A 23,974-nucleotide genomic window follows, 5' to 3' on the forward strand; every position below is an offset into this window, starting at 1 on the left:
TAAAGGTTTGGGGAAAAGAATAATGAGATCAGATTTATACAATCAATTGAAAGAGAAACTAGAGATAGGGAAGACAAGTCCAGGGCAGTGACGGTAGTCTCTGATTTTAAAATGTTATTGATAGAAAACACTCAAATCTGTATGAGTCAATTTTCATACTGCTATAAAGAACTACCTGAGACTGAGTGATTTATGAAAGAATGAGGTTTAATTGACTCAATTCTACATGGCTGGGGAGGCCTCAGGAAACTTACAATCATGGCGGAAGATAAAAGGGAAGCAGGCACTTTCTTCTCAAGGCAGCAAAAGAGAGAGAATGAAAGGGTAAGTACCACTTTTAAACCACCAGATCTTCTGAAAACTCACTCACTATCACGAAACAACATGGGGAAAACTGTCCCTGTGATCCAAGGTCCCTCCCTTGACATATGGGGATTACAATTAAGATGAGATTTGGGTGGGGACACAGAACCAACCATATCAAAATCCCTACTAGTCGATCCATTTATTTTAAAAATTAAAAAAGAAAAACTGAGCTCTAGATTGGGATACTGATTCAACCACATTTAACCAACTCGTAATGTAAATCAGAACTAGAACCCAACTTATGGGTCAAATGCAAAAAAAGGAGATACCAGGGGATTAACACAAGGAGCTGGACGGAGAAAGCCCTGTGAGAGTAGAAGTAGTATGCCTCATGGGCTAACTGAACATGGGGAATGACAGAGGGAAGAGTCCAAAGGGGCTCAGAGCTCATGAATCCTTCATCTCTCTTCCAGAGCTCTCTGTCCACCTGAGAGCCTTCACCTTCACCGTCCATGTTTGTGCTGTCCACCAGCCACCTCCCACTCACCCCCTCAGTCTACAGGTTCTCTCCTGATCTGCAACTCAAAGGTCTTCTCTGGCCCCTTCATCTCCACACTTCTGTACTAATTTTCTATTGCTATGTAAAAAACTGCTACAAACTCAGTGCTTTAAAACAACATCGACTTTTTTAGTTCACAGTTCTGTAGATCAGAAGTCCAGCACAGCATAGTTATATACTCTGAGACCTCTCAGGGATCACAGGGTTGAAATCCAGGTGAGGCCAGGCTAAACTCTCATCTGGAAGCCCTAGAGAAAACTCTGCTTCTGAGTTCATTCTTCTTGTTGGCAGAACTGAGACCCTTGTGGTTGTAAAACTGAGGTCCCTTGCCTGGCTAGGTGTCGGCCAGGAGCTATTCAGCTCTTAAAGTCACCCAAGTCCTTGTCATTCAACCTCGTCCATTTTCAGGCCTTTCTCATGCATGGAATCTCCAAATTTCTTCATCTTCAACCTCTAGACCCAGATTTGAAGGGCTCTTTTGGTAAGGTCAGATCCATTGGGGACTAACTCTCTCTAACTTAAGGACAACAATGTCATATAACAAAATGTAAACATTAAAGTAAAATCCATCATACTCACAGGCTTGGGGAGTAGGCAGGGTATGTACACCAGGGAGAGGAAACCTTGGGCCCATCTCAGAGTCCTGCCTACCACACACCCCTCTACTAACAATAGTTTCTTCTCTCTCATGTAGGTTTTGGGAATGTGGTTTAATTCAATTCAGGCTAATGTGTAAGAACAGCTTATTTTGATAACCTTAGTCTTCAATGACATCAGCTCATTAACTTAAAATGATTCCTTGTGGAATGTTTGGCAATGTTTTGAAGACATTTGAGGACAGGTAAGTTGGGAGGTAGAACTTACATTAAAGCCATGAGTAACTTTTTTTTTTAATTTTTTTTTTTTTTTTAGAGACAGGGTCTCACTATGTTGCCCAGGCTGCTCTCAAACTCCTGGGCTCAAATGACCCTCCTACCTCAGCCTCCCAGAGTGGCAGGATTACAGGCATGAGCCACTGCATCCAGCTCATGTGTAACTTTTGACCACAATGTTCATACCACCCTCTTCTCCTGGGGTTGAGGGTTCTATCATCTGAGCAAAGAAAATACACAAGAGCATTGCTCTTGAATAAGAACTACCAAGTCATATTTTTTCCTCTTTTCTTCATCCCCAGAGGCTTACTTTGCTTTCTTTGCCTCAGCATCCTCTTCAGTAATCAGGAAGTTATCCAAAAAAAATTAAACCAGTTACAATCCAATTCTTATGCAGAAAAGAAAACAACCAATCAGCCACTTGCAACATTCAACACACTCTACATAGCAAGAGGACCATCAAGTTGCCAGATACTCTATATTCAGCCTTCCTTCTTCCAGCAATCATTTCTATAATTAGTACTGGCACATTGTGCCTAATTAGTTATTTCTGTGGCATATGGGCATGAAATGTATGTGTTCCTTAGTCACCCTACTTTACTGTTAAATTGCCTGTAGAGATTTTTCAAAAAATGAATAATTAAGCTTATTTCTTTGTCTCTTGTTTTCTAATTCCCTTAGATTCTATTTAGGTAATATAATTATACCGTATCCATGGCAACACTCATTATCTACATCTATAGGTAAAATCTTTTGGGGCTGCTGGTGAAATTTCTTTTTCATTAATCTGGCTTCAGCCTGTAGACCATAACTGATAGAGCAGTTAAAAGTCACTGGTGTTAATATGGATTTAGCCTTTAATTAGCATGGCACACTAATGCTCACATCCAATTCCCAATCAACTGTATTTTTTCCTAGTTTGACAGGAAAAAAGTACATACATATATATACACACACACACACACACACACACACACACACACACACACCCTTTAACTACATCACAGTTTTATTCTAATAAATTGCTCAATTAGAACCAATACCCTGAACTATGCAACCCTACTGAAATTGTTGTGAAATTTTTAGACAAGTTATAAACAAGAGTTTAAAATTTAAATAATGAATTTCACAAAACCTTTAAAACCACTTGACTTCAAAATACCAAAGAATTTACCAAAAATAAGTACTCTGATGTCTTACAGCACTAACCTACAGATATAAGTCTCATGTCCTATTTTTACCACTTTGCTGGTTACGGTGTTGCACTGTTGGATGAGCACAGAGCAAAAATGTGAAGTCAGGAGACAAGGGTTTGAATTCCCATTCTATCACTTTCCAGCTGTGTGACTATGTGAACAAGTTACTAAACTTGTTCCCAGTCTTTGTTTCTTTATTTTCTTTGTTTTTTATTTGTTATTTTTGTTTGTTTGTTTGTTTGAGACGGAGTCTTGCTCTATCGCCCAGGCTGGAGTGCAGTGGTGCAATCTCCGCTCACTGCAAACTCCGCCTTCCAGGTTCAAGCCATTCTCCTGCCTCAGCCTCCCGAGCAGCTGGGACTACAGGTGCCCGCCACAACGCTTGCCTAATTTTTTGTATTTCTAGTAGAGACAGGGTTTCACTGTGCTAGCCAGGATGGTCTCGATCTCCTGACCTCGTGATCTGCCCTTCTTGACCTCCCAAAGTGCTGGGATTACAGGCTTGAGCCACCGCGCCCAGCTTGTTTCTTTATTTTCAAAGGTAGAATACTAATCATAAAATTGTGGGATCCTTGTGAAGATTAGAGATAATGTAGTTTGCATGTAGTAAGTGATGGATAAGTGATACTGTCATTGTTCCTCCGGGAACAGTCATGATATGGAGCTTTTGGCCAAGGCAGACTAAGGGCTACAGACCAGAATTTCTGAATCAGAACATGCAGTTTCATGAGGTCCTCAGGTTATTCATATGCAAAATGAAGTCTGGAAAGCATTGGTACTGAAGATGGCCAACTAATGAAACATGAACATTTCACTCTAGCCACCTGCATGTTTCCATAGGTTATTTTGTAGTATATGATTTAAAACTATATTCGTTCTAATTGTTTGCATGTGTTGACATAGTTTAAGTGAACGAAAGTTTCTTCTTTCCACTCGCAGACGGGCAGAAAAATAAAATGAATATATTTACTATTCACTAAATTGAAGTGGACCCTCATGAAAATCTTCATCCTGGCTGCCTTCATGTTGAGTAGTCTGAGGAGGAAGAGAATAAGGAGCGGTTGGTCTTACTGTGTCAGGAGTGGCAGAGGCAGAAGAGGTGAAAAAGGTAGGAGGGGAGGCAAGAGAGATTTATTGAAGTGGACCTGCACAGTTCAAACCTTGTTCAAAGGTCAGGTCTACATCTAGAGAGGAATGATTGATCCTACAATTCAAACCCTGCTTACAAAGATAAGCATTTAGACAACTAAGGACATGAATGGGTTGTCAACCTGGTATCACATGCTTCTTACTGGCAGAAGGTAAATATCTTCTGGACCACAAGATGTAATTTACAACAAATAGGTTTAAGATTTATTTTCTCAAAGGAATGCATTATAAGCCTAGCCAGCATATTTAATTACCATACTTATTATTTAGCAACCATTCCCAGAATGCCTACTCTAGAAAGGCAGTATACTATGTGTCTGATAGGGACACGAAGCAGAGAATTAGTGTGCAAACATGAAATAGACAAGTTAATGGAATACTTAAGAGCTTGGGCTTTGGAGTCAGACTAAAATCCTGATTCTAGAATCACCCTTCATCCTTAACTTTTAGCCTTAATGACTTCATCTGTGAAATGGGGCCAATAAAACATGATTTAGAACGTTGTGAAGAATAAATGAAACCGCATGTAAAGATATGGCATGGAGCAAGGCATGTAACAATTGCTTAACACTGATAGTATCATTTTCATTATTATCTGGTACGGTTCAGAAACTCATGGATCAGTAGGGAAGAAAACATGAACACTTCTCAAAGGAGACAGAAATCACGTCTGTTATTTTAACAGGGACAATTTGCTGAAAAAGAACTATTAGCTAGGTTATGTAAGAACAGAAAAGGCAAAAAGAGAATACCAGGTTATCACAGAGTTGGTAGCTACCGGAAGCAGGTCGAGGATTGTGAGAACAACCAAATAAGATGGAATTGTTAAAATTTGGAAGTTTGAAGGAGGAAAAGGCCAGTGAAATCGGAAGTCAGATCTCTGAAGAGAGAGTGCTGCTAGGCTTGTGTCTCTGACATGGGCATAGTGAAGCTAATTCTGCAAATTTTGGGAAAAACTGCAAAGTGGATTCAACCCCTGCAACTGGAATGAACTTCCACTGCCTGTAGTTCACTGCTACAAGAAACAGAAAGCTAAGAGGAAAGAGTGAGTCTCTCCTGTCTCCTTCCATTGTTCCGTATTTAGACAGTCTAACAGGGAGCAGCTGGCATAAGTGTGCTGTGGCTTGCAGAGTGGCAGCCCCAGCCAGCAGCACAAAGCAGAGGACTGAAGAACAGAAGGATTTGGAGCTGAAAGACAATAGCTTACTAAGTGGCACTACAGGTTATTGTAATGCAAAACAGAGTAACAAGGACCATGAGAGAGTTTGCATTTTGAGGGATTTTGGGGGATATGGGAATCCAGGAGAGGAAAATAATTACTTCCAGCTGGGGACATGGAGTTTGTATTATAAAGGACGTAGCATGTGAGCTAGCCTTAAAGAGGAGATTAACGATGTTGTCGGTGGGGTTTTCTCCTCCTCTACTACTCCTTTCCCTCCTCTGTGACAGTTAATATGGAAAAGTGAAGAACTGGGAAATGGTGCATCATTACTCCAGGCTTCTAGGAACCTAGGAGACAGATGATCTCCTGAAACAAATGGAAGGAGCCATCATGAACCCATCCTTTTGTTTTTTAGAGATGGGGAAACAGGGTCACGCTCTATCACGCATGCTGGAGTACAATAGTGGTGCGATCATAACTCACTGTAAACTTGAACTCCTGGCCTCAAGCTGTCCTCCTGCCTCGGCTTTCCAAAGCACTGGGATTACAGACGTGAGCTACCATGGCTGCGCCTGAACCCAAATTTTGTAAAAAAAAAATTCTTGTTTTCCATTTTTGCCTGTGGTTTGCCTCTAACTACACATAGGTTTTTTGGAAGCTTTTTCTGATTGCGTCTTTGAGGAGAATAATGGGGATCGTGGGTCGAATAGCAGTAAACATCAGCTGTGCAGAATTGAAGATGCTGGGTGGGATGTGCAGTTCCCCACCCTGCCTACTGCCTCCTACCACAGTCTAGAGAGGATTCTCATTCCCCACATTACTGAAGGACGCACACATCAACAAACAAAACATGCCAGTGGCTTAACTCAAAAGGTAAGACCCTTTCTGGCTCACTGACGGAGCTCAGACAGCATCAAGAAATTTGCCTTTACCTTCAGAAGATAAAAGATCCGTAGCAGAAAGTACACCGAAAAAAAAAAAAAAATCCATTAGGATATAAACAAGGACAAAGGGAGAACTGAGATACAGTGTCAAGGATGTAGAAAAAGTAGTCACTGTAAGTATATTTGCATTTTCCCCATTCTAGACTAAAAGTCACCTATCTTCTGTATTCTGTATTTTATTTATATCAAGAACAAGATCTAAGAGACCAATCATCTATCTATTTTTCAAGAAGAAAGTGCTTATGGACACTTGGTTTTTTTGTTTGAAATTTTTCTTTCTTAAGGTGCTATGCACATTTAAAAATGTATGAAGGTTCTCGGATTCCTTCTCTCTCTTTTTCTAGAATAGAGTATACACAGCACACTTCTTCAGGAATCAGATAGACTTAATCAAGAGATAACAGATTCCAAGCACCTCCTTTGAACTGGGATCCCATTTACATTTTTTTCCTAAAAGGATACCAGGAATATACATAAGTAGCATATTATGTAGACTATTAGTTTCATGGGACTGTCATAGCAAAATACATAGAGTGGGGTGCTTAAGCAACAGAAATTTACTTTCTCATAGCTGTGGAGCCCAGAAGTCCAAGATCGAGGTACTGTCTGGGTTGTTTTCTCCTGAGGCCTCTCTCCTGGGCTTGCAGAGGGCCACCTTTTCTCTGTGTCCTCATGTGGCCTTTTCTTTGTGTGTACCCAGTCCTGGTCTCTTCCTTTTCTTTTAAGGACACCAGCCACACTGGCTTAGGGCCATACTCCAAGGGCCTCATTTTAATTTACTTATCTCTTTAAAGACCTGCTCTTGCCACAAAAACAAATGAAAAATAAATGAGTAACTGTGAGATGATGAATATGTTAATTTGCTTCACTATAGTAACCACTTTACCATCCATTATGTATTCTGTATTATCATGCTGGATACTTTAAGTACGCACAATAAAACTTACTTTAAAATAAAAAGACTTTGTCTCTAAATAAGCTTACATTCTGCAGGACTGAGGGTGGGGTCTTCAACATATGAATTTTAGGGAACACAATTCACCCTGTAACAAGTGGTAATACATGTAAATATGCTAGCATAATAATACATGACTTCCTATTAGTCTAAAATCACATATTTCAGGGACAGGCATGGTGGCTCATGCCTGTAAATCCCAGCATTTTGGGAGGACAAGGTGGGTGGATCACCTGAGGTCAGGAGTTCAAGACAAGCCTGGCCAACATGGTGAAACCCCATCTCTTCTAAAATTACAAAGATTAGACTGGTGTGGTGGCACACGCTTGCAATCCCAGCTACTTGGGAGGCTGAGGCAGGAGAATTGCTTGAACCTGGGAGGTGGAGGTTGTAGTCAGTCAAGATAGTACCACTGCACTCCAGCCTGAGTGACAGAGGGAGACTTTATAAATAAATAAAATAAAATAGCATATTTCAGTATTGTTCAATTCTTACAAAGTTAAAATGTTAGAGGAGAAAAAAACATTTTCAAATGCATCTATTTAGAAGCTGGAAGAAATAACAGCAAAAGCACTAAAGATGAATGTCAAACACTGGGGGAAAAATAGAATACTTTCAAAAAGTAGTTATTTCTGTTGCTATTCTACAAGGTAAAAAGTATTATATTGGGGATGCCTTAATTGAATATTGAAGGGACAGAGTGAATCTCCTGGTGTAATCTAAGATCAGCACCGACTCTGCCACTTAGTTGAACAAATTATTAAACTTCCTGAGTCTCCGTTTTCTTACGTGTAAAGAGGAAATGTGTATAGTACCTTGAAGAGTTCCTATGAACATGCACGAAGCACTATATATAAAGTGCCTGCCCCAACTAATGGTAGGTATACTGTTTATTATTTTAACTGAGAGGGCTTCTGGATCTAAATAAGGCTGTAGACAGTTACCTCATTTATGTCTTCCAGGAATAGGTCACTCAAAGTGATTGTCAATGCATTGACTGTGACTATGGAGAAAGACCACACCTTTCTGTATATAATTGTTCTTCATATTAAAGGAGTACATCGGTGATGAAGAGTTTGCAGACATGTAGCCAAAAACTAAGATACAACAAAAACAGATAAAAGACCCCTTGCCTTAGCTGCATAATTAGCCCAGGTGCTTCACTTGAAGGAAGAATGACAATCATATACCTTTTGTGCAGGCTGTGGCATGCACTAATGAGATTCATTTTGCTGCCTATTAAAAAGCATTCTTTTTGTGCCAGTTAGCTACCACTGTGGTTAAGTACTGCAGTCTCCATAGTGACAGAAATGGTTGGTATTTTGAAGAATCAATATCTTCAACTGAACAAAATCAATTGAATATAAGTTTATTGAAAACAATCTCCAAATAAAATAAACATATTAGTAATTCCCAAAACAGAAAGAGTACCACGTGTTTGTCCTGAAGCCAGTCCTACTTAAGTTGGTATCAACTTCCATCAAATTCATGTTGGTGCTGAGAAATTAAGAAGGAGCTGTTTCCTGACTGAGGTCCTTTATTAAATTGATCTCAGCCCTAGAAGTTTTTATTTATTTATTTATTTTTAGCTAAATACAGAATCAGCTTTTGTAGAAGTGTAAAACTTGGCAATACCATAAGTTACAACTTATTTTAATGTGTTTTGTATAGGGAACAATCTACCAAAACTGATATCTATAGCATTTTCATTAGTGATTTCAAGGGACCGCTTATACAATTCTTAATCTAACAATAAAAACTAAAATCTTCACATGACTTCACACTATTCTAAATGTTCTAGATATAAAATATTTAAGGAAAATTATTCTAGAGCGAGATTTCCCCCTCAGTCAGCATTTTCTCTCACTCTTTTCCCTGGAGTCCCTTGACAATATGTAATGAACTTCGACACTCAAATTCATACACTGATGGGTTTGCAATGAGGTTTTGCTTTGAACTTTAGTTATATCCCTACAACTGTCATATTGACTATAGTCATAGGAAGCTTTTAAGGGGACATAAGAAAACAATTGTATTATACAAGCATTTTGGATATGGAACTTTTCATGACATTTGAGATTCCTATGCACATTTTGAGTTACATAATTATTTCACTGACTGTAGATTTTAAAGAGTCCCCTCAATAGTTATGTAGCTGTGGTTTCATGCTGCTCCCTTGCTGCAGAGGTGGATAGCTATGTACAGACTCTGTTCTTCCCACCTTCTCATTTAAAAATAAACCTCTGAAGAAGTTGAATGCAAAAGCATTAGCTTAACATTTCATTAATAATTTTAATGCAAAAAAAGCAAAAGAAATATGAAATCACCCACGTGGAATGTGTTAGGTTATTCAGTTCCTGTTATATTTATAAGATGATTCTTAATTTAGAAAGGAAAGATTTAGATTATCAAAATGGTATTCACTGGGAAAAAAAAGTTAACTTTTGTTTGGAAATTTCCGGAATGTGCATATTTTCTAGTCAATAAAGCTAGAAAAAATTTCTCATCAATAGGTATTCCTATACTTGATATGATCCAAATGAATATATTATAGTTAATGTTATGATGTACCATATGAAAAGTAAATGCAATATAAATATAAATGTAAAAAGTGAAGAAATGAATCAGAATAATTTCTCAAAAGAGGGTAGAAAGTACTAAACAGTGACAATAATCACTGCTAGGAAAATGTTCTTCTGATAAAAGTTGTTCTTCAGCCTTCTTAACTTTTCTCAGGCTAAGTTTTACCACTCATATTGTGAATGAACTATGAGGAAAACCATTGCAATGGAAGGTTTTCAAATATACTATTCAAAATGTTATACCATGTGGATGTTTCTTATGAGAAATGTCTGTGCTTCTAGTTCACATGATTATCCATCAGCATTGAAAGAAAAGACATTAAAAATATAGTTTGGGTTATTTAAAACTGCCTCAGCCTCATGCTAGGAATGAAGGAAGCTAGTACAGAGTGAAAACATTGTGAGGTGGATTCCAAAGTCAGATGGAGGCAGGAGAAAGGACACTCAGCAAGTGTCGGTTTTACCTGAAGTCTGAAGTCTGTTTAGCTAAATCAGAATGAGAGAACAAAACAGCATATTTTATTCCAGTTCTGGTTTAGGGTTCTCCAGAGAGATTCTCAGGGCTAAAAAGTCATGGTGCAGAAAGTGGAGGGCTGGTATTTGACACGCCACATACCTAACCCAAGGGTGCAGTCTAGGGAGAGGTCTCTTAAGTGTACATAATACAGAATTTTCTAGATGAATTCGGTATGTGATGCTCTTCTTGTTAATTTGTTTAAACCATGTTTCTCTGAAGGTGAAATTCATAACAACTTTCTTTTCCTTTCTTTCTTTCTTTTTTTTTTTTTTGAGATGGAGTTTTGTTCTTGTTGCCCAAGCCAGAGCGCAATGGTGCGATCTCAGCTCACAGCAGCCTCTGCCTCCTGGGTTCAAGCCATTCTCCTGCCTCAGCCTCCGGGGTAGATGGGATTACAGGCACGCACCACCACACCTGGCTAATTTTGTATTTTTAGTAGAGATGGGGTTTCTCCATGTTGGTCAGGCTGGTCTTGAATTCTGGACCTCAGGTGATCCGCCCACCACGGCCTCCCAAAGTGCTGGGATTACAGGTGTGAGCCACCGCGCCCAGCCGTCATAACAACTTTCTATTACACCTGTATAAGTGTGCTTATTAATAATAAACAAGCAAGGAAGCAAAAGCAATGATAAACTAAGCAATAGGAACAGAAAGGGAGCAAATAACCAACAGTTTGGTAAAATATTCAACCTCACAAGAAATCTAACAAGTCACTGCTTAGAGAAGACCAAGAGTATGGAGAGAGAGATCACTGCTTTTTTGGATGTGAAGGGACCACTGTAAACCAAAGATGGAGCAGGAGCCTGAAAAATACCTGCCCACACTCCAGGCCTCACACTAAGTACAAGATAGCAGCCGCCCACAGCTGGAGGAATTTGAAATCTGGGGTGCACTGAAAGTAACTACAGCAACAGGAAAACTCAACCCCAGCTTACCTGATGGACTCAACCATTTACATCAAGGACCTACCAAAAAAACAGGTGGACCCATTTCCACTATTCTACACAAATTGTTTAGCTTTTAATCAAAAATTATAAGACACAAAGGTGAGGGAAAAAGTTAAACCACTCTCAACAGAAAAAGAAATAAATTATGACTCCTACTATGCAAGCATTAGAAATGATATTTAGAATATGGAAATATACACATGATATGGTCTTGGAGTTAGAAGAAAAATTCACATTACCTCCTCATTCTCATATAAATAAAAATAAATAGAATAAATTTCTAAAAGTATTACACCAAAAATAGTGCTTTTACTCAGGTGGTGAGGCTATATTTTTTAAATATGTTTTGCTTTCTACTTTTATTTTTCAGAATTAATGTATTATAGTCATATATTTTATATAATAATAAGCTCCCTTTAGGGAAAACAAATATTAGTATGAAAGACATATTTTTCATAATCTTCTGTTATCTAAAAAGAGCTTAGACTGCATGGTTACCAAAGAGGCTACAAGTAACAGACTGCTCAGTGAAAAAGAGACTGGTCACTAGTGGACAAGATGTTTAATTGTCCTGTAATGAAAAGGCTGGACACAAAATAAAATACCCTAAAACATGATTCTTAATCATTAAAAATTAGTAATGTTGTTGCTATCATCAACATTATTTGTTTAGCATTTACTAGGTGCTATAAACACTACTTATATTTGTTCCTTTAATACTCATAACTTGGTTAAATGCCAATATGATCTCTATTTTACAGATGAGGAAACTGACATCTAAAGTTTGAATATATGAAAACACCAGCAAATTATCAAACCCAATTAATATAAAGTAAATAATGAGGATGAGCTGTTATTTACTGATCATGTACTATACTCTAGACTCTAATTTAAGTGACTTAGATGTCGCTTCAAAATAGCTCTGTAAGTTAAACTCAGAGAGTTTAATCAACTTGTACAAAGTCACACAGCCAGTAAGAGAGGGTGCCTAGATTCAAATGGAGACATATCGTGCTTCAAATTAGACTCTCAATTTCTGTGCTTTAAAGATATGACACTGAAGATTGTGAAATCTGAGCATTTTGCCAAATCCTACAAGACAATCTGATGCATTTTATAGAATATTCCTGATTTCTGCCATGGCTTTGGATTCCAGTTGAGCGACTCTTTTTTGCTTGCCTGGTTTTAACCCATTCCCATTCAAGCTTGTTTTTCACAAATTTTCTGGTGCAGTCTGACACGACTTGAAACCTGTGGCTATAAGGGTCTCTCCACTATTTTACTTTATTAATTGCAGGCAGAAGACTGCACTGATCTCATACCTAAAATCAATAGAGCAGTATGGTCTTTCAGCATTTTTTTGTATTATTTTGTTTTCAACATACTAGTGATTTTGTTTCTTTTTAACATTTTGTTTTTATTAAAATATACTCAGATGGTTTTAGAAAGTCATAACATTCTACATAACTTAAAATATAAGCATCCATTGTGCTGAAGGACTTGGTGAGCCTTTCCAGTCTGGAACCCATATCCTTCAGTTTGAGAAATTTCCTTAGTTACTGTTTTGATAAATTTCTCCCTGCTGTTTCTTGACACTATTTTCCTGGGACTTGCTTAATTAAAAATAGACTTTTTTGAAATCATTATCTAAGTTCCTTATGTGGTCTCTCTGCTTTCCGTCTTTTATCTGTTTGCTCTACTTTCTATGAGATTTCCTTATTTTTACCTTCTAATCCTCTTACTAAACTTTGCATTTCTAGATTTATGTCTATTTGATTTCCAAGGGCTACTATTTTGTTCTCTGAATGTTCCTCTTCTGTGCTTTCCTATTTCCCTAATGTGACATCTTCTGTTATCTAACTGAGAAATCTGAGTTACATAATTTTGTGAACTTTACATTTGCCTCTTGCATTGTGTCTGTTGTTTCTGAGTCTCTTGTTTTATCTCTGCTCCTTCTTTTCCGTATCAGAGGGTCCCTTATACTTTTGGTGATCCTTGAGCATTCTTCCCAGATCCAAGTGAAGAGGGAGGACAGGAATCTTACTTTTCAGTCATAGACTTTTCACTGAATCTCTCTGTTTTCAGTAATGCAATCCCTCTTTAGCTATTCCTGAGAGTCTCAAGATATTGAACATCTCATAAATCTCTACTTTTTGCAGTAAGGTTTCTTTTTACTTCTTAGAGTACACAATCAATTCTCTGACATGCATGCTCCTGTATCTTCAGAAGGAATCTGTGGGTCTTATTTCTAATCTGCCTGTCCAGGCTTCCTACAGTTCCATCAAAGTCTTCAGCTTTCTCTGGACATGAATCCAGTTATTTACTTTTTCATTGGCTTCTCAGTTTCCAAAATCATGGCCTTCTTTTTCATACCAATGTCTCTTTATTGTTAAAGAAGAAAGTGGCAGTAAACATGTGTCTTCAATGTGGCTTGCTCTACTGAAAGTCCTAATGTTTGTTTTGAATTTTACATCTATCTGCATTTACAGAAAAGTCAAACTCTTTCCCTTCAGTGGCACTGTGTTAGTGATAATAATTTTAAAAAGAGCTTGTCATTGTTGGGCACTACAAAGTGCCAGGTACTATCTTAAGAACATTGCATTCATTATCTTATTTAAGTCCCAAAACAATTCTATAAGATTGATACAATTAGTATCTCCATTTTACAGATGAGGAAACTGAGGCTCAGAGGTTAGAAATGTATCCGGTGTCATAAATATTTTTGTGTGGTTTTCCACAAGGAGTAGCGTGAGAATTCAATTCATGTACTTTCATTTCAGAGCCCTTTATTCACAGTAATATAATAATGCTTTCATAATAACTTAAAGGAATATACATGCATCACCAGTAACATGAGTAGAAAGTGGTTCCTCTGTTAACTTATACTACCTCTCAACAGAGGTGATTGAGAACAAAAATTGGAAGCCTGTAATTTATATCTTAACAAACAGTATTTTCTGCATTATATATCCCCATTTTTTTCAATGTAACCCAGCGATGGCAATGAACATTCTCTCTCCTCAAGTTTTCATACTTTCTGGAAAAAAACTAGAAAATTATTTATACTAAGGTAAAATGACATTTAACCTTCATAAAGCATTATATTTGTACTAGAACCAGAAAACATCAAACTAATAATGGTGGTAGATAAATAACAAAATCTCTCCGCTCCTCCCTGTGTCTATCCAGGCCTTTGCAACGTGACTTCACAGCTCCTTCTATCAAGAGGTGCAGTCTATTTCCGTACGCCTTAACTCTTGACAGGGCTTGTGATTTGCCCTTGTTCACAGAAATGGCCAGAAGTGGCTTGCAGGCATCCTCCCTCTCTCCGACCCCTGCCTCTGCCTGGCTGGCTTGCTCAGGATGAGAGACCATGGGGAGCAGCACCAAGTTACCTAGTTCTCCCAGCCAAGGCCAGGCGTGGGAGCGAGCCTGGCCAACAGCCACAGAGCAGCCTACCTGACCCACATCTGACGGCGGCTGTAGAGAGTCCAGCTGATCTCAGCCAACATTTATGACTCACAGAACTGGGAGATAAATAAGTGGTTGTTGTTTGGAGCCATTAAGTTTGGACGTGGTTTGCTATGCTGCATCACTGTGTTAATGATTAACTGATGCAAAGGCTAAAGTGGTATTTCTGGAATGTCAAGTCCTACCGTCTAGATGGCCTAGAACTGTGCATCTCTAGAGTCGAGAAAAAGCTTGAGACTAATCCAAGATTTTTCCTAAAGCAGCTCTGTGACTTCCCCACTATGGTGCCAATGCCAGCGTGGCTTCAGCTGGAGATGGAAGGGCCCGTGTCTCTTCCACAGCAGTGTCCCCTCTCCCTCCCTCCCACCTGGAATCTAATGATGAGAACTTCTACCTAATCAAGTGACATAAAATATTTACATTAATTGTAGTTTTTATGAATTATTTTAAAGTAAATGTAGTGTTTGTCCAGAGCTCATTTAGGACATTTCAAGAAATGCTGTAAAGTACATATTTATTTCCTCCATGTTAATTTAGACACCAGGAAAGAGAGCTGGAAACTAGTTATGGCAGAGATTACTAATTGTCTTCTAATATCCATCGTCTCTTCTTTTTCAGAGGCTCTTTATTTTATCAGACTCACAACCACGCCAAAACTATGTCTCTTGATCTCCATGCAGCCAGATCTGGCCACATGATGCCGTATAGTCCATTGTGATGTGTGCAGAAGGGAGGTGCGCTACTTCTCCATGGTTTTCCCTTTCCACTGGCTGGTTGGAGAATGTGCAACTGAGCCATCTTGGATGATGACAAAGGTAACACTCGAGATGCGAAGCAACAAAGTAGAAAGAAGCCCAGTCCACGGAGGGCTTCACAGGAGGGAACCACGAACCAGTCCTAGGCTTTGTACCTCTAGGCAAAAGGGAAGTCAAGATTTTGTTTATTTGAAGTAAAGTTAACTTTGGGTTTCCATTGCCCACAGCTGAACATATATTCTAATATTCTGGTTGTTGCCTCAGCTTCTCACAGAAATTCCTTCATGGCTTTATAGCTTAACATCATTTCCTCCATACATTTCTCTCCAAGCCCCACTCATTTAAATAGTGCTTCTCCAAACTTTTGAAAAAGGTGAGTGAAGATATTTGTAATTTATCTTTCAGTGTCCTTTATATAAAAATACTTCAGCCATATTCATTCTTAAATTTGGTGTTAGAAAGTATTTTAAATTTACCTTCTATAATTCTCCGAGAAATAAATCACTCTGACGTATTAATTTTCACATGTATTTTTAGGAAACCAAAGGCAATTGTATTTCCCAAGTATTATAATCTGTTTGATTCCTTTCACTAAAATTTCCTATTTCTTTCCTTTTTACTTTATTTAGATCCATATTAAGTGTTATCTTGTACTTTGATTTAATCAATAAGTACTAATCTTTGGGAAAATACGAAAATATATTTAGTAACCAAATAAGTGCTAAGTAGTGTACTATAGACCGTAATTTCTATAGGCGCTCAAAGGAGTGAATAATCAGCAAATTTCTCAATACATGCCTGGAGAACACTCTGACTGGCACACTATGGGAAAAAAAAAAGCTCTCTCATCAAAATTCCTGAGAAATGTAATACTCCCCATTAATTTGTTAAAGACCCAGTATATCCACTGACATAAAATGATTCTGAGAATATCTGCAGATAATGCTCTATTTAATAAAATGTTTCCCAAATCTCTTTGACCACATATCTGTTTTTGTTTATAACACCTCGCTAGCATCTTCCAGAAGTCATGTTTCTTAGAACACATTTTGGAAACCTGTTGAGATAGGAGGTTTCCATAATGAAGGTCAAATTTGAGCCTGGATTTTAAAAGACAGGTAAGATTTACAAGAGAAGGAGAGTTGAGAGAGGGTTGCCCAGGCAGGAAGAAATCACCAATAGAATTTTTGAAATGTTCATTCTGGTAATACCCTCTGGCCATCTGTAGTATACTGGGAAACACATAGTGAACCATATAGTCTACTGATCAAGGATCTGAAGCTGGTATACAACAGGAACTGGAAGAACAGGCAGTCTGCTGAGCCCTGAGAATACAGCGGTGATAAGTAGGAACATAAAAGAAATACGGCACATACATCCAACAAAGATGCAGCCAGTATGACTGACGCTGAAAGTCCAAGTTAGTTTATAAATATATTTCCCTATTTCCTCAAAGGTTTAGGTTGTGGAGGGCTTCTAATTCAAGGAAATAGTGCCAGTTAAGCATAGGGAAATGAAGACTCTAAGTGAAGAAAATTTTAAGAAAGTTTAGTGTTTGAGTAGTGGCATTTTCTTCAAGTCATACAGTCTTGAATTTCATATGTAAAACTGTATACTGTAAAACATACTATGGTTAACTAAAGTTAATATGTTTTGAATGTAATATACACAAAATTGTAATGAGATGTCTTGTTCCATAAAGGTAACTAGGTCTAGTACATGCCACGGTTTAAAAATGGCTATGGATTAGTAAAAATCATTAATTGCTTCATGAGCCCATAATCTTCTCCCACGTCAAATCCCAAATCCCCAGGGACAGTTGGCTTTTGACTGGGCTGAAGCAGCAAAGGGAAGCGGTGTCCAGGTGGTGAAAAAAGTTCACATCATTGGTGATATCTTTGTCTTTCTTCTATACACCATTCTCCATTCTAAGCAAGTCCCCATCAGAGGTTAGTGCCGAAAAAAAAAGTGCCTTCTTGCTACCCAAGACCACTTTATCAGGTTACATTCTTCGATCTTTCTATGGTTATGCTTCCTCCTCCTTCCTCCCTTGTCAAATTATATGTACTGAAGCTTTAATAAACATGCTGGATTAAGAAATTAATCAGAGATAAGGTGTTGTTGGTTGGTAACTGCTAAATGTCTATTTTTCTGGACACAGCAATGTCTTAATAAGAGCCTTAAATAATTCCAGGTTCTTTGAAAAGACCTCAGAAGACATTAAGGAGCAGGGGCCTTTCAATGTGTTGGAAGCCTAATCAGGTGGGCAGGTGACTTTTGGGTCTTTCTTCATAGATAGCAGCTCAGTCCTTTCTGGTCAGCAAACAACAGAAGCGAACACATGGGAATTGCCTTCCATTTCACCTTGCCTGTTCAATAGAGATAGACAACCATTGTTGGGCGATATCAACAGAATTCTATTTCTGCCAGTGCTGTTTCAATCCCACTCGCCATGAGCCAGTTCAAGAAAATTCAATTCAACAAACATGCACTTAACACCTGCCAGGAGCAAGGCATGAACTACATCCTGTGGAGGATGCAAATATGAGAAAGTTAAAGGCTGTTTTTAAGGCACTTGCATCAATAAGTGAGGCCTGTAGATCAATTGCTGTGCCTTGTACATACTTTCTGATTACAGTTTTGCATGAGGACCAAAAGCACAGACCTCAAGTCCAACTGCCATGATTGAAGCCTTGGAAAGGTGAGTTGAAGCTTCCTAGCTTCTACCAAACATTTTGTACTCCGGTTATCTCATTGGTAAAATATGAGTAGAAAATAATACCTAACCACCTTCGGCTGGTTCTAATAATTAAATGAGTTAATACGCAAGGGGCATTTAGAACTGTGCCTGATACAGGGAAGTGCTATACTGTATTAAGTGTTTGTTATTATCATTATTAATTATTATTGCGACAAGCTCACAGTTCATCTTTGCAGTCAACAGTTTACATGTTTGCGGTCTCTATCATTCTATGAGTTCCTTAAAGCAGGGACGTTGATTACCCGCAACCTAACACAGTATTTGGCCCACACACTAAGTGCTCAACTCATGCTTTTATGGAAAGCAGGATGGGGAAAGGGACTTACTGAATTCAAAAAGGAGTGCTGTGGAGCTGAGAGGAGAAACAGATTCTGTGGAGATGATCAGGGTAAAGTAAGCCTTGTGGTTGTAACTCACCTGGCTTAGAACACATTTCTAGGTTTCATTCAGAGGGAGGGAATAACCAAATAGAGGGAAAATGGAGATGGGATTACTTTTGGGTTCCTAATGCCTGGCAAAGTTCCTCAGAAGTATTTTCTGAATAAATTAATAGGTGAGGAAATAAGGAAATCAATGAATGAGTTTGGAAATAGACATGAAAGCACATGTCTTCAATATGTGTTGGCAATGTGGCTGACTATTCTGAAAACCCTCATACTATTAAAAAAACACTTAAAAATGCAACATAAAGTATGGGTAATATACTTCTAAATGCATAAGTAGGCTTACAAGAACATCCGGAAAACCCTCAGAGGCCTGCAACTAAGAAGGAACACAAATTCAGATGAGACGAAGCAAGACTTAAGGCTGCCTGCACCCCTGCGGAGTGCTGCCACTTCCAGAAAACCTAGAGCTTCGGGTTTTCATAACTCAGAGAAGTTATGATGCCCTGTGGGCATAGGAGCAGTCCGAGCCCAGAGACCTCCAGATGAAGTAGGGAATTGTCAAGGGACATAACTGTGTCAAAGGATGAATTAAGAAAACAACAACAAAAACCCTATCCTGCAAAATGAAGTGGGAAGAAGGTCTGTTTGACTTACATTGACTGTACAAAGGGCAGAGATCCTCCCTGATTACAGGTAACACCAGCTAGCCCTGACACTGCATTGAGGTAAAAGTGCATACTGCTTTATAGTGAAAAAAAAAAAAAAAAAAGCCAAGGTCAGCAGTTACATATATTTCAGGTGGTCTTCTACTGAAGGGAGAACATCATTTATATGGCTACATCAGTTACCTGAAACTAATCATAAGAAAAAACATCAAATAAATCCAGACAGGAGGACATTCGACAAATACGTAGCCTGTTCTGTTCTGTTTTCTTTCTTTCTTTCTTTCTCTTTCTTTCTTTCTTTCTTTCTTTCTTTCTTTCTTTCTTTCTTTCTTTCTTTCTTTCTTTCTTTCTTTCTTTCTTTCTTTCTTTCTTTCTTTCTTTCTTTCCTTTCTTTCTTTCTTTCTCTCTCTCTCTCTCTCTCTCTCTCTCTCTCTCTCTTTCTTTCTTTCTTTCTTTCTCATTCTTTCTTTCCTTTCTCTCTCTCTCTCTCTTTCTCTCTGTTTCTCTCTCTCTCTTTCTTTCTTTCTTGAGATGGAGTCTCGCTCTGTTGCCCAGGCTGGAGTGCAGTGGCGCGATCTTGGCTCACTGCAAGCTCCGGGTTCACGCCATTCTCCTGACTCAGCCTCCCGAGTAGCTGAGACTACAGGCACCCGCTACCACACCCGGCTAATTTTTTGTATTTTTAGTAGAGACGGGGTTTCATCGTGTTAGCCAGGATGGTCTTGATCTGCTGACCTCATGAGCCACCCCCCTCGGCCTCCAAAAATGCTAGAATTACAGGTGTGAGTCACCGTGCCTGGCCGACTGTACTTTTCAGAAATGTCAAGGAAATAAAACTATTCATATTGAAGGACGCTAAAGGGGTATAGAAACTAATGTAGGACTAGAAATATTTTCTTGCTGAAAAGGACTTTATTGGAGCAACTGGCAAATGTTAATGTGGACTTTATATGTTAATTGTAGCAAAATAAATTTTCCACATTTGATAACAGACTGTATGAAATGTTCTTGTTCTTGGAAAAACATGCTGAAATACTTAAAAATCAAGGGGCATAGTGCATGCATCTACTCTCAAATGGTTCAGAAAAGGATAACAAAGCAAATGGGGCAAAATGTTAACATTTGGGGGTCTGGGTGACAGGTACATGAAAGTAAGTTCTTTGTAGCATTTTTGCAGTTGTTTTTGTAAATTTGAAATATTTCAAAATAACAAATTAAAAACAAGGTGTCCTGGATTGGTAGCACCCCCAGGAGACTGACTAAAGCAAACTCCTATCCACTCCATTGAATTCTATCTCAAAGCTGCTCTCAGACCCCCACACAGATGAAGTCTCAAAAAGCAGGAGAGCATTATCATCATTTTTTTTTAAATGAGGCAACAAGTCACCAAAAGAGAAAAGCAGCAGAAACAAAAAAAAACAGCAGAAACAAGAAGTAGAACCAGACTTGTTAGGGGATCAGATATTAAAGTGACCAACTGTTCCAGTATGCCCAGGACTGGGCCACTTTCCAGGACACTGAACTTTCAGTGCTAAAATCAGGACACTGCTGGGCAAACTGGGATGACTGTTTATCCCAAAACACAAAACATGAATTAATTATATTAAACATTTATTAAAGAGATTTTTGAAGTACCGAAAATAAGAGCAAGAAAAAAGACTATAAAAGACAACAAGGCATATTGAAAAAGGAACCAAAAATAATTTCTGGAAATAACAATATAATTGAAATAAAGAACAAAATGGAAGGGTTGATTGATAGATTCAAAATTCATGAAGATTTAGTGTATCAGATGATTAATCTGAATAGATGATTTAGAATGGGGCACAAATATTAAAGAGATAAAAAACATATTTTTTAAAAAGACCAAGGAGTAAGATTAAAAAGACCAAGGATCAAGATTAAAAAACAAAACAAAAAAACAAGGAGCAAGGTGAAATTTAAAAAACAGAGTGAACACTCTGGGAGGCCGAGGTGGGTGGATCATGAGGTCAGGAGTTCGAGACCAGTGTGGCCGACATGGTGAAACCCTAAAGAGACAAAAAATTAGCCGGGCGTGGTGGCCCATGCCTGTAATCCCAGCTACTCAGGAGGCTGAGGCAGAAGAATGGCTTCAACCCAGGAGGTGGAAGTTGCAGTGAGCCAAGATCGTGCCACTGCACTCCAGCCTGGGTGACAGGGTGAGACTCCATCTCAAAAAAAAAAAAAAAAAAAAAAAAAAAAAAAAAAATATATATATATATATATATATATATATAGAGAGAGAGAGAGAGAGAGAGAGAGAGAGAAAGAGAGAGAGAGAAATGAGAAGTCTGATAAAGAAAATGTATATGGCAGAGCGCGGTTGCTCACACCTGTCAGCTCGGCACTTTGGGAGGCCGAGGTGGGCAGATCAAGAGGTGAGGAGATAGAGACCAGCATGGCTAACACTGTGAAACCCTGTCTTTACTGAAAATACAAAAAAATTAGCCGGGCATGGTGGGGGGCGCCTGTAGTCCCAGCTACTCGCGAGGCTGAGGCAGGAGAACCGCCTGAACCCAGGAGGCGGAGCTTGCGGTGAGCCGAGATCGCGCCACTACACTTCGGCGTGGGAGACAGAGTGACATTCTGTTTCAAAAAAAGAAAGAAAGAAAGAAAAGAAAAGAAAACGTATGTCAGGCAAGGAGATCATTCAAAATACCTACATATAAATAAAAATTTTAAATGAGGCCAGGCGTGGTGACTAACACCTGTAATCCCAGCACTTTGGGAGGCTGAGGGGGGCGGATCACCTGAGATCAGGAGATGAAAGACCAGCCTGACCAACATGATGAAACCCCATCTCTACTACAAAAAAATTACCTGGGCATGGTGGCGCCTGCCTGTAATCCCAGCTACTCAGGGGGCTGAGGCAGGAGAATTGCTTGAACCAGTGAGGTGGAGGTTGCAGTGAGCCGGAGGTTGCAGTGAGCTGGAGGTTGCAGTGAGCCTAGACAGTGCCACTGCACTCCAGTCTGGGCGACACAGAGATATTTGGTCTCAAAAAAAAAAAAAAAAAAAAAAAAAATTAAATGAAAGCTGACGTTGTCAAAAACAGCAGCAAAAAGAAAATAATACTATAAGGTTTCAGAGTGTTGAGAGAAAATTACTGCAAACCTAAAATTGTGTACCTAAATAACTATCTTTTTATACGGAAATATCTTTATTACTAACAGTTCATTACTAAAAATCATTCAAAATCATAAATTTTAGGAAGGGGAAAAATAATCTTAGAAAGAAGGACTGGGCCGGGCGCGGTGGCTCAAGCCTGTAATCCCAGCACTTTGGGAGGCCGAGACGGGCGGATCACGAGGTCAGGAATTCGAGACCATCCTGACGAACACGGTGAAACCCCGTCTCTACTAAAAATACAAAAAACTAGCCGGGCAAGGTGGCGGGCGCCTGTAGTCCCAGCTACTCGGGAGGCTGAGGCAGGAGAATGGTCTAAACCCGGGAGGCGGAGCTTGCAGTGAGCTGAGATCCGGCCACTGCACTCCAGCCTGGGCGACAGAGCGAGACTCCATCTCAAAAAAAAAAAAAAAAAAAAAAAAAAAAAGAAGAAGAAAGGACTGGAAAGCAAAAAAAAGAAAAAGGAAGAGCAAAGAAATTTCTGAACATATGATAAATCTAGATGATTTTGATCAGATAAGACAGATTTATGAGAATTATGTCAGTATTCAAGAGTTTTCAGAGAGACTATATAGATCTGCCACACTACACAAGAGCAACATATATGCTTGAGGCATATATTTATTGTTATATGTTTTCAGCAACTATACTGTGTGGTAATGGTGCATAAATAAGCAGAATGATGAATATAAAGTTCAGAAATAAATCTAAATGCATAAAGGAACATAGTATATGATATAGTATGTATTTCAAAAAGCTGACTGAAAGATGAAGCATTTAATGAATAATGGAACAATTAGAAATGATGAAGAAATAGAGGAGTCAATTGTCACACTCAGAATGAATTCAAGTAGATCAACGATTTAAACACCAAAAAATGAAACTTTGAAAATGCTAGAAGAGGGCCGGGCGCGGTGGCTCACGCCTGTAATCCCAGCACTTTGGGAGGCCGAGGCGGGCGGATCACAAGGTCAGGAGATCGAGACCACGGTGAAACCCCGTCTCTACTAAAAATACAAAAAATTAGCCGGGCATGGTGGCGGGCGCCTGTAGTCCCAGCTACTCGGGAGACTGAGGCAGGAGAATGGCGTGAACCCGGGAGGCGGAGCTTGCAGTGAGCCAAGATCGCGCCACTGCACTCCAGCCTGGGTGACAGAGCGAGACTCTGTCTCAAAAAAAAAAAAAAAAAAAAAAAAAGAAAATGCTAGAAGAAAAATTTGTAATCTTTTACATAGTGAAGGATTTTCTACCTATGACCCAAACCCAGAACCCAGTTTTTAAAAATATCAATAAATTGGATTCTATGATAAAATGTAGCATGAGGAAAACAGTATCATAAGGAAAGTCAAAAAACAAATATTGGGAAATATATGTGTAACACATATCAAAGACAATATTAAAATTCTTTTTAATACATACAAAATTCCTAGAAATAAGGAGGAAGTAATAGAAACTCATTTGAAACTTGAACCAAGGATATGAAATTTACTTAACAGGAAAGGAAATATAAACAGTGCTGTAACATGAGAGATGCTCAATTATCTAATAATAAAGAAAATGAAGATTAGAAGTATACCACATTATAATTTTTTAGTCATCT

Source organism: Macaca nemestrina, chromosome 19, assembly GCF_043159975.1.
Source record: "Macaca nemestrina isolate mMacNem1 chromosome 19, mMacNem.hap1, whole genome shotgun sequence".
Classification (NCBI taxonomy): Eukaryota; Metazoa; Chordata; class Mammalia; order Primates; family Cercopithecidae; genus Macaca; species Macaca nemestrina.